The 12,208-nt window shown below is 46.1% G+C and overlaps 1 pseudogene; it reads right to left on the bottom strand.

Moving 5' to 3' along the window:
- Positions 1-4,458: 4,458 nt before the first annotated feature.
- Positions 4,459-11,838, bottom strand: LOC140618848 (creatine kinase B-type-like; annotated as a pseudogene).
- Positions 11,839-12,208: the final 370 nt, after the last annotated feature.

Here is a 12,208-nt window from a genome sequence, read left to right as displayed (position 1 = left end):
TCTCATGAATAAATAAAATATTAAAAAAAAATAGAATCAACAACACTCCGTGATGGGGTGTAAAGAAGGAGGAGAAACTGAGTCCTGCATCTCTGAACTGAGCTACTGGATGACAAAGATGACATTAACCAAGACAGAGAAGATTTTGGGGGGACAGATGTCCTCTATCTTTCTCTTTCAATCTGGTGGTGTTTCTTTGGGAGGCAGCTACTCCCTTGTGCTAATGTCCCCTTCTGTCAGCAGAGGGCAGCCTAGGCCAATTAACAGACAAAGCTTGGGTGGCACCAGTATATCCAAGATGGTCCTCAGGACACTGGCTATGGAAAAGCTGTTACCTGGCTTCTAGAAAAGCAGTAGGTCTGCTCTGAGGCTTAAATACAGCCTTTGACTTTGAGGCCAAACCAGACACAGAAATCTGGGGGCTGTCCATATCCAAGGCTGCTGGACAATCCAGGCCACATCATCTCTTCCAGGATATTTCAATACCTTTTTTCTTCTTTTTTAAATTAAAAAAAATATTTATTTATTTGACAGAGAGAGCACAAACAGGCAGAGCTGCAGGCAGAGGGAGAGGGAGAAGCAGGCTCCCTGACGAGCAGGGAGCCCAATGCGGGGCTCAATCTCAGGACTCTGGAATCATGACCTCAGCCCAAGGCAGAGGCTCAACTGACTGAGCCACCCAGGCACACGTCTCGCCTGGATTTTTTAGCTCTTTTGCATGAGTCTTAGCTTTAATATTACCTTAAATTTTTTATCTCAGCGTCTTAAAAGAAAAAATAATCCTCATAGCACATAACTCTCAGTGGGCAATGTGCTATGTACTAGGATAATTTGAGAAATCAATTTGTGGTTTTTGTCTCTATTTTCTCCTCTCCTTTTTGTATTTCTTGCCTAGGGAAGGTTTGGTCATAGAGTTCAAAGCTGAAGCTGTCTCCAAGACTCTTTCCTTTTTGGCTTCCATTTTCTCTACTTTTTTTTTTTTTTTTTAAAGGTTTTATTTATTTATTCATGAGAGACACAGAGAGAAAGTCAGAGACATAGGCAGAGGGAGAAGCAGGCTCCCTGTGGGGAGCCTGATGTAGGACTTGATCCCAGGACCCCGAGATCACCACTTGAGCCAAAGGCACTCAGCCACCGAGCCACCCAGGCGTCCCCCATTTTCTATACATTTAAACTTGGCAGAACAGATGTGGAAGGTGCCAGCTTCCTAGGTCCAGTCCTGCTCACAGATGTGTTTTGTATACCCTTTACGTTCACACATTCAACAACTGTTTTCACTCTGTTGCCAAAGCTAAAAAGCAGAGTGATTTCAAAACAAAACTTTGGATATTTGGACTCTCTTGAACCGTTAGAGGCTCCAGCAATCTCAGGTTTGTGTTTTCATGTCATGGGCACTAATATTTATTGACTACCTACTGATGTCAGGCATGGTTCCAAGTGCTTCCTCCCGTGAGGCTGTTGTACAGGTAGGTACAAGTGGTATTTCTTTCTGTGGCTAAAGGAGCTGGCATAGAGTGGCTAAGTAGCTTGCCTAGGAGCTCACAGATAGTGAGCAGCAGCACCAGTATTGAACCTAGGCAGCAAAGCTCTAGAATGTGGGCTCCTAACCATTAGATCACACTGCCTGATGGCAGTTTGTGGGCTAAGCTATGTTGCCCCCTCTAGGTAGGGCATGAGTTCTCTGGTTAGCAAGCTTCACACTTATTTTGTTGTTGAGTTTGCAAATTCTTGTTGTAGAGAGAGCTCAGTTCTTCTGAGGGAAAGAGCAATGGGAGATGCAAAGGAACCCTAGGAACACTAGGAGGGAAGGAAGGCCAATGGAGTCTGGGATCAGGGGATCCTCTTGTCCCCTTCTTGACACTGCCCCCAAAAGAGGCAGTCAGACTCTATGGGGGATGGATCCAGGCCTGGTGATCCCAGCCTCCAGCAAGACTTCGAGGCCCCAGGCTTAGAAGCAGGGGCTGCTGGACTTTGGGGCTTGTACAGGGCTTGGGCACAGCAGCCAGAGTGGTCCAGTGCCAGGGAGAGGCCCCGGGCTTCCCTTCTTTTCTCTTGGTAGGGAATAGTTTTCAGTAAGGGCAGAGACTGAATTTCTCTCTAGTATAGAAGGACAAGGGCAATAAAGATAGGAATTAATTTGTTTTTTTGTTTATTTATTTATTTATTTATTTATTTTTTAAGGTTTTAATTATTTATTCATGAGAGACACACACAGAGAGAGGCAGAGACATAGGCAGAGGGAGAAGCAGGCTTCCTGTAGGGAGCCTGATGCAGAACTCGATCCCAGGATCCCGGGATCACCACCTGAGCTCAAGGGAGATGCTCAACCACTGAGTCATCCATCTGCCCCTTTTTCCTTTTTTTTTTAAAGGTAATCTCTACCCGAGATGTGGGGCTCAAACTCAAGACCTCAAGATCAAGAGTCACATACTCTTCGACTGAGCCAGCCAGACTTCCTGAAATTAATTTGCTTTCTGAGAAAATAAAAAAAATGAGTACTTCTTGCATGCCTAAATTTGGGGGTTAAGATTGAGATCTGATGCAACATCTGTAATTTAAAAAAAATTATTTTTGCTTTTATGCAGTTTTCTTTTTTGGTTTATCCCTTGTGTTAGACTGTGAGCCCCTGGATGGCAGAATTGTCTACAGTGTTCACAACTTTTTACCCTGCACATCTACTGTCTAGAGAGGACCAGGCATGTGGTAGATGCTCAATCATTGTCTTGGTAATTATAATCTGCATTCATGGGGTACTTACTTCCCATGCAGTGTGCTTGACCTTTATATTTAGTAACTAACCCATTTGATCCTCATGCCACCCTATGGGTCAGCATCTTCATTGTCCTCATTTACATGTGAGGAATCTGAGGTACAGAAAGGCTAAATGATTTGCCCAGGGTCACACAGCCTGGTGCACCTAATAAGTACTCATGAATTAATAGATGAGGGACTGATTCCTGGTGTGTTCTCATTGGCCTCCAGGCTGTCCCTCATCCAACACAGCTATGTCCCACAATAGCAGAAGTGCATGGGTTGGACCCAGGCTGGAGACTGTCTTAGGAAGTCCTTGAGGCAATGTCCTCATCCTAGAACTGGTCATTGGTGGTGTTTAACCACATTTGGCTTTTCTTCTAGCCTATTCTCTCTTCGCCCCCAGCATTATACCTACACTTCAACATACTAGTGACTCTTAGGTCCCTAGATTCTCTCAGCCTTCATGCTTTGGCTCAAACTCTTCCCTGTACTGAAACCATCTTTCCAATCCTAAGATTACATTCTTCAGAAAGGGAGAAATGAGGAAGGAAGGCCAGGTTTTTAAGCCACATCATTCTCTGGTAATACTAAAACACTGGATTGCACCTGGTCTCCAGCTGCGTTATGATGGTGGTGTGCTGAAGGAGGCCAGAAGAATAGTATCCTTGTGCCCATCTCTCTGGGGGGGAATATAGAGTCCCAGAGAGAGGAAGGGACTTGGTAAAAGCACAGCGGGGAATCAGATTCAGAGCTGTGCTAGAATCCCAGCTGGGCCTCCCAGGCCAGAGCCCTTTCCACAGTGGGGCAGCAACTCTGGCGTTATACAGGGAACAGGGCCTGAATGCCCAAAAAGAGCCCCTCAATTTTAATCGTGCCTGAAATTCTGTCATTGGAGATCACTTCTTTTGAGGGGGTGGGCAAAGGGTGTTGAAGGCGTTTTGGTCTCTAGGGAGCCCCAACTAATGATGAAAACCCCTGCGATGAGTCCTACACTAAGCTCACGTCAGCCTGTTCCCAGGAGGATGATCTGGCTGACAGGCAGCCAAGGGTGAGATGCCGTGGGAAGGAGATCCTGAGTCCTCGAGGGCTGCAGGAATGTGGGAAGCACCGAGGCAGGCAGAAAAATGGGTCAGGGGTGGGGGTGTCAGTCAAAGGGCGGGGCGTCTGTGAGAGCCTTGGCCTGGGGACTCAGGATGCTTGGCTTCCTCATCGACTTGCTGTGTGATGTTGGCTAAGTCTCTTTCCTACTCAGAGCTCTGATCTGGGTCAGTGCTGTGGAACAGACTTACTTCTGGTTTATCTTAAGGCTCTTGGTGTCAGGAAGTTGGGGCCCCAGGTGGTGGTTGCTGTGACAACTATCGCTGTGGAGATAGTGACCAAGGACACTGTTGCCATGACTATGATTACAAGGTCCAAGAGCCAATTGACTGGCTATCAGTTATGCCTCGAGACAGGTTCCTCCCGGTCTGTCACCTGGACATCACCTGGAAGACCATCTCCTCTAAAATTCAGTGTTTGTGGGGCTAGAGAGGTTGACACCCAAGGGTTTTGTCAGGAGCAGGGACCTGCACTGTAGTGCTTTCTTATACTGACAGGCTGTGTAACCTTGGGTAAGTCTTTGCTTCTCTCTGGGCTTTTTTCCACATCTGGAAATTGAAGAAGATCCCCAAGGTCTTTCTCACTCTACATTCCTATCAATCTGCCTTTATTTTATTTTATTTTATTTTATTTTATTTATTTATTATTTTATTATTTTATTTTTTATTTAATTTATTTCAGGTCGAAACCCTAGTTTATTTCAGCATCAGCAACATCTTAGCCATCACAAAAATAAACTCTACCAAGGGCAACAGAAGTCTCTACAGCGAGGCTAAGGGCTCAGCTGCCATGTGGCGAACATCAGAGGGGTGCATGGCGGGCACTGCCCGGGCAATAAGTTAGGAAGCAGCGGGGTTGGTGGTGGTGGCAGATGCAGGCTGGGGCCTCACTTCTGGGCAGGCACAAGGTTATCAAAGGCCTGGCCCTGCTCCAGCCGCTGCTCCATCTCAATGAGCAGCTTCATACCATCCACCACCATCTGTACCAGCTCCACCTCTGAGAAGCCCAGGTGGTCTGCCTTGGAGAAATCAAAGATGCCACCCACAGCAGCTGTGTCCACACCACCAGTGCCTTGTTTCTGGAGCCGCAGCTGCTTGAGCACCTCTGGGAACTTCTCATGCTTGCCCAGGTGGGGCAGCTTGATGTGCACACCTGCCCGCAGGCCTGTGCCCAGGTTGGATGGACAGGTGAGGAAGTAGCCCAGGTGAGGGTTCCACATGAATTCGTAATTATTTGACTTGAAGAGTGTTTCAATCTGGGTGAGGCTGTTGCAGAACCGAGTGAACACCGCCTTCATGTTGCCCCCTTTCTGCACGGAGATGACCCGCAGGTGGTCTTCCTCGTTGATCCACACCAGGAAGGTCTTATTGTCATTGTGCGAGATGCCGCGGGCTTCCGGCCAGGAGCAGGGGCGACACGGGCTTATCGAAGAGGAAGTGGTCGTGGATGAGCTGCTGCTGCTCCGCCTGGGTCATGCTCTTGAGTGCGTACCACCGGCCGGCCAGGTCGCCGTCCAGGCTCGACGGAGCTTCCACGGCGAGCTGCTCGATGGTCACGGCTGCAGTGCGGGGGGAGGCAGAAGGCGTGGATGCTGCGACCCGTGCGCACCCGCGAGCTCAGCACATAGTTGGGGTCCAGGTTGTCGCCGCCCTGCAGGTTGTCGGGGTTGAGGTCGGGCTTGTGCCCATTGCTGGGCTTGTAGCCGCCCGTGCAGGTCCTCGAGGATGGGGTCAAAGAGCTCCTTGAATACGTCATGTGACTCCTCGTCGCCGGCCGCTCGGCCCAGGGTCATGATGTAGGGGTGGCCCGGGTTGTCCACGCGGGTCCGGGTGACGCCGTGCAGCGTGAAGCTGCTCGGTGCTCTGGGCGCGCAGCTCCGCGTGCAGCTCGGGGGTCAGCACCTTGGCCGTGTGGTTGTCGTGGCCGCCGAGGTCGGGGAACTCGTCCCCGGCAGAGCTTTAACGTGTTGTCGTGGCTGCTGGAGAAGGGCGTGGCGGCGGCGGGCGGCAGGCGGGCGGCCGGGCGGGAAGGGCACTCGGTCCGCGGCAGCTCCGGGCCCGGCGCAGGCGAACCGCAATCTGCCTTTTTTTTTTTTTTTGTATTTCTAGAAATATATCTTTTATTTTTATTTTATTTTTTTATTGGAGTTCGATTTGCCAACATATAGCATAACACCCAGTGCTCATCCCGCCAAGTGCCCCCCTCAGTGCCCGTCACCCAGTCACCCCCACCCCCCGCCCTCCTCCCCTTCCACCACCCCTTGTTTGTTTCCCAGAGTTAGGAGTCTCTCATGTTTTGTCACCGTCACTGATGTTTTCACTCATTTTCTATCTGCCTTTAAATAAGAGACGTTTTAAGCCGAAGTGTTGTTTCCAGGAATGATATGAAAAGTATTAACAACCGTTATGACCATCACTCACCGACCTATCCACACAGGCCTGGACTGCCCTGCCATGGCAGCTAGAAGCCGGGAGGGCTAAGTAGCCTCAGAGGAGGGTCCAGAGTGGCCAGTTTGCTTAAGGCGTACGTGGAGGCACCCAGGACAAGGGTTATTATTATTATTTTTTAAAGATTTTATATATTTGACAGAGAGAGAGCACACAGGTAAGTAGAGAGGTAGGCAGAGGCCGAGAGAGAAGCAGACTCCATGCCGAGCAGAGAGTCAGACGCAGGGCTCGATACCAGCACCCTGGGATCATGACCTGAGCCAAAGGCAGATGCTTAACCGACTGAGCCACCCAGGTGCCCCAGGACAGGGGTTATTAACAATAAGTAGTCAAATCTCTAAATATTTTGACAACTGGTGTGGCCATATCTTGACACACTGTCTGAACATGAGCCTCTGCTGTATCTATAATGGTGGAGTTACAAGCACTGTGAGTAGTGAAGGGAGATTTCCTGAGCAGAGAAAGCACACTGATGTCATAGAGATCAGGCCGCTGAGGAAGCTCTTTAGCCCTGGCCCTCGTCTGAGAGTAAGATGGATCCTTCTTCCTGGTCACCGCACCTTCTGACTAGGTTGTGCACAATCCCTGGAGAGTCAGATGTGCCAATGTCTCAACTCCAGGATGGCTGATGCCCAGATGAGTGGGGAGGGCACAGCAGGAGCTGGCACAGCAGGCGAGGCCAAGGAGGAAGCAGAGAGCTGGGGGACGCCTGCTCCTCCTCTCCCAGGAGACCAGGCCCTGGGCAGATGCCAGAGACTTGGCCTCCCGGATCTGTTCCTCTCCACGCACCCCCAGCCCACTCGTCTCTCTCAGCAGGACTTTGCAAACAGCTTCTCCGGATGGACGGAGGGACGTGGCTGCTGCCTCCTCCCTGCACACTTTCTATTCCCAGCCCTGAGCCTCAGCCAGGGTTCCTCAGGAAAATTGGCTGAAAGAGACATTTTCCATGCTCTTGACTCCTCTGCTGGGGAGCTGTCCCTGCCTCCATTCTCTCCACCCTCTCCTCCAGCTGGTCACCAGGACCCAGAAGGAGGGGAAATACTTGGTCAACTGGTTGCTGCTCCTTGACCACTTAGTTGTTTTCTTTTTCTTTTCTTTTTTTTTTTTTTTAAGATTTTATTTGTTTATTCATGAGAGACAGAGAGAGAGGCAAAGACATAGGCACAGGGAGAAGCAGGCTCCTCAGAGGGAGCCTGATGTGAGACTTGATCCCAGGACTCTGGGATCACAACCTGAGGCAGATGCCCAACTGCTGAGCCACCCAGGCATCCCCCTGACCACTTAATGTTGTATACAATTTTATCTTCCTGGGCCTCAGTTTCTTTTTCTTTCTTTTTTTTTTTTTTAAGATTTTATTTATTCATGAGAGACACAGAAAGAGAGAGGCAGAGACACAGGCAGAGGGAGAAGCAGGCTCTATGCAGGGAGCCTGATGTGGACTTGATCCCGGGACCCCAGGACACGCCCTGGGCCAAATGCAGGCACTAAACTGCTGAGCCACCCAAGGGTCCCCATGGGCCTCAGTTTCTTAATCTATAAAATGAGTTTGCTACCCTGGGAAGCAGGCCTGGGAGTCAGACTTTTTTTTTTTTTTTTAAGATTTTATTTTTAAGTAATCTCTACACCCACCATGGGGCTCAAACTCACAACCCTGGGAGCAAGAGTTGCATGCTTTACCAATTGAGTTAGGCAAGTGCTCCAGGAGTCAGACATTCTTGATTTAATCCTTAGCTCAGCTGGTTAATAACTGGGTAACTTCAGAAAAGATACTCATCTTAAAACCTCAAGTTTTCCCGATCTGTAAAAGATATTGTGTCTTACTGTTGTGAAATAAGCTGAGAAAAGGGTTTAGCTCAGCTCTCGGCAAATGGCAAGTGCTCAATGGATACCTATTTTTTATTAATTATTATTAGAGCCTAGTTGGTGCCAGATGCTGTGTTAGGTGCTTTACATACCTGGTTTCTAATCTATACAACACCTGTGCAAAGTGCTTGCCATCCCCTTTGTAACACTGAGGGTCCAAAGGTTCAGAGAAGCTAAGTAACATGTCTAGGGTCACAGATGTCAAATGGCTGAGCCAGTGGGATTCAAACTCAGATCTGGCTGATTACAGATCTCCTATTCTTAAAAAATTTTGTTTTAAAGATTTTATTTATGAGAGACACACAAAGAGAGGCAGAAACATAGGCAGAGGGAGAAGCAGTCCGATGTGAGACTCAATCCCAGAACACTGGGATCACGACCTTAGCTCAAGGCAGAGACCCCTCAACCACTGAGTCACCCAGGTGTCCCTAGGTCTCCTATTCTAACCAAGGCTCTGGTAACTGAAAGAAAGAAAACCCCTATGTTTCAGGCAGATAATGAAGAGCAGAATAGCTTTGGCTAGCTTTGGCTGAGATTTTAATCCAACCCTTACAAGCTGTAATTTCAAAGCTTCACTGGGGTTCTGGGAAGCTAAGGGGTATGGTCATTGAGAGCAATATTACTTAACTTTGTTACAATCAGGGAAATGCCAAGTAAGCAAAGAGGCATCTTCATTTCCAACATTCCCTCATCCTGTGCCCAAGAAAATGTCAAATAAGAAAGAAACTAGTAATATCTAATGTGGGTCATGGTGTAGGGAATTGGACACTATTGGTCTGAATATAAACAAAAGTAGTCCTTTTGGAGGGCCATTTGGCAGTGTCCGGCAAAATGTAAAATGTGCATGTTCTTTGACCTAATAATCTTGCATTTCTCCTTTTGGTCCAAAAATATTCACTGCCTCACTACTTATAAGGGCAAAACATTTACAGTAATAAAATGTCCTTCAAAGAATAGAATATGTGCATCCATATTGTGGAATATTTTATACCCATGAAAAAGAACAAGGTAAAAACAAAACAGACAGATCACCAAAAGCAGAATAGTTACAACACGATTATAATCAGAAATTTCAACGTGACTTTCTCAGCAATTGGTGAAACATTAGGGATAAAATCACTAAGCACGTGGAACACTAGAACAGCATTGGTAATCACCTGAACCCAGTTGACATTTTAGAATACTATACCCAGTAATGGCAGAATGAATATTTTCTTTTTTTTTAAGATTTTATTTATTCATGAGAAACACAGAGAGACAGGCAGACACACAGGCAGAGGGAGAAGCAGGCTCCCCACAAGGGGCCCAATGTGGCACTCGATCCCAGATACCGGGATCATGCTCTGAGCCAAAGGCAGACGCTCAACCACCAAGCCACCCAGGAGTCCCAGAATGAATATTATTTTCAAGTGCACAATGGAACATGGATCATGATAGATCAGATGCTGAACTATAAACCAAGTCTCAGATTTGCAATCAAATTAAATTAGAAATTAATGATCTAGGAGATATGTATAGCCCCCCCCCTAAATATTTGGAAATTAAACAACATTCTTTTGAATAGCCTATGGGAGAAGAAATCACAGGGAAAATTAGAAAATATTTGGAACTGAATGATCGTGGAAACACAACACACAAAATCTCTGGGCTGCATCTAGAGCAGTGCACAGAGGGAAATTTATAGCTTTGTATAAGTTATATAGTTTTTTCCTAAAATAGCTTTTTAAAAAGATTTATTTATTCATGAGAGACACACAGAGAGAGGCAGAGACATACTCAGAGGGAGAAGCAGGCTCCCTGTGGGGAGCCCGATGCGGGACACAGGATCCCAGGAGCCGGGGATCACAACCTGAGCCAAAGGCAGACACTCAACCACTGAGCCTCCCAGGTGCCCCCTAAAATAGCTTTAAATGCTCATATTAGAAAAGAAGAAAGTTAACAAGTAAATAATATAATTTCCTATCATAAGAAGCTCGAAAAAGGGGGTGTCTGGATGGCTCAATCGGTTAAGCATCTGCCTTTGGCTCAGGTGGTGATCCCAGGGTCCTGGGAGCTCTTCATTGGGCTCCCTGCTCAGCGGAGAGTCTGCTTCTCCCTCTCCCTCTGCTGCTCCCCTGCTTGTGCTCTTCCTCCATCAAATAAATAAATAAAATCTTAAAAAAAGAAGCTAGAAAAAGTAGAATAAAATAAACCTCAAAATTGCAAGGTAAATTTATATGTACTGACATTGATAGAAAGCCAGGGCACATTGAATGGAAAAATCAAATTATATCCAATATGTACATATGGCAGAGATTGCTAGTTGCCTCTCAATGTCCATTCTCCCCTTCTTTAAACAGAGAATCCCTGATCTTGAGCTGACACATGACTAGTCAGGGTAAAGTACATTTCTTGGACTCCTTTGCAATCAAATGTGGCAATGTGACTAAGCACTGGCCAATGGGAGATAATCAGAAGTCATGTGGCCACCCTCATTTTTTGGCTCCCTCCTACTTCCTGCTGGCTGGATTGTGGATGTGACTGTTAGAGCTTGAGAAGCATACTGTACTGAGGATGGTGGAACCATAAGATAGAAGGAGTCAATGTCCCTGCCCTGTGGAATGCCAGGCCAGCCTTAGGCTGGCTGCTTCTGGACTCTTTTTTTGCTTCTGGACTTCTTTACATGAAGGAGAAATATATTTCTTTTTTTTTTTTTTGAGATATATATTTCTTATTTCCATCACTGCTATTTTAGGTTTCATTCCTTGCAAATGAACTCAGTGCTAACCCATATGATTCCATTTATGTGAAAAAGAGCAAACAAACCTATATATGTATATCAAATGGATGATTTTGACTTTCAGACAGAAATCTCCAAAATAATTTGCTTTAGCACTGAAGATATATTATCTTACATATCAATAAGTCCAGAGATGGAGCAGCTTAATGCAGTGATGGGTAATTCAGTGACTTGACTTCATCATCAAAGATTTGGGTACTTCCCATTTTTGTAGCTTGCCATCCTCCAATTAGATCCTGTTGCAACTGCGAAATGTGGCTACATTTCCAGGTATCACATTCATATACCTCAATGACTAATAGAAGGAAAAGGATGGTCTCTTCCTGCTGCAGCTCTGTTTGTTTATTTTCCAGCTCTTTTTTTAAGCAAATAAACTTTTTTTCTAGAACCTTCCAATGAAACTTCCTTCACGTCTTCTTGGTTATAGCTGGGTTGTTGGTTCATCTTTAAACCAATCCCTGGTTTAGAGCAATTGGGATTTATTTTTGATCCCATTGAAAAGAGAATAGCCAGGCAAAATCATAGCTCTGATAGTGTGGAAGAAAAGAAAAATAGCCAAATGCCTCCTGTAACATGTATTATATATATGTTATAGCCTATAGTTTTATATATATACATATATAAATATATATATATTAATATATATTTTATACATATATTTTATATATAAATATACACACATATATTTATATATATAAATATTATGATATATATTATATATATTTTATATATTATATATATATGCTGAAAAATCTGCAAGGATCCACCCTAAACTGCTTATGGTAGGAAACCCCCGGGAGAGAGGAGTGGTACTAGGAGAGAAAGGAGTTCTGTGGCAAATCCTAAAGTTGCCCCTTCAACAACCTTCCCCATTTCTCCTTTGCTCACAAAAGCCATCTTGTTAGGGCAGCAAAGGGATGAATCATGACTGGCCCAAGCCAGCTTTGGCAACCTCTTTCTTCTGCCACATAATTGCTTTCTCAGCTCCACCTATAGCAATGGTGGCCCTCAGTTTGGCTACTGAAATATGAGATATGAAGGGAGATTGCTGGGAGAATGATTTACTCTTCAATAAAAAGAAACTTTTTTTTTTAATATTTCGTTTATTTGAGAGAGAGAGAGAGACAGGGACAGAGAGCACAAGAAGGGGGAGGAGCAGAGGGAGAGTGAGAAGCAGACTCCTCACTGAGCAGGGAGACGGACATGGGGCTGGATCCCAGGATCCTGGGATCATGACCAGAGCTAAAGGCAGATGCTTAACCCACTG

The sequence above is a fragment of the Canis lupus genome, chromosome 26 (assembly GCF_048164855.1).
Source record: "Canis lupus baileyi chromosome 26, mCanLup2.hap1, whole genome shotgun sequence".
Lineage (NCBI taxonomy): Eukaryota > Metazoa > Chordata > Mammalia > Carnivora > Canidae > Canis > Canis lupus.
This window is presented reverse-complemented; position numbering and strand designations above follow the sequence as displayed.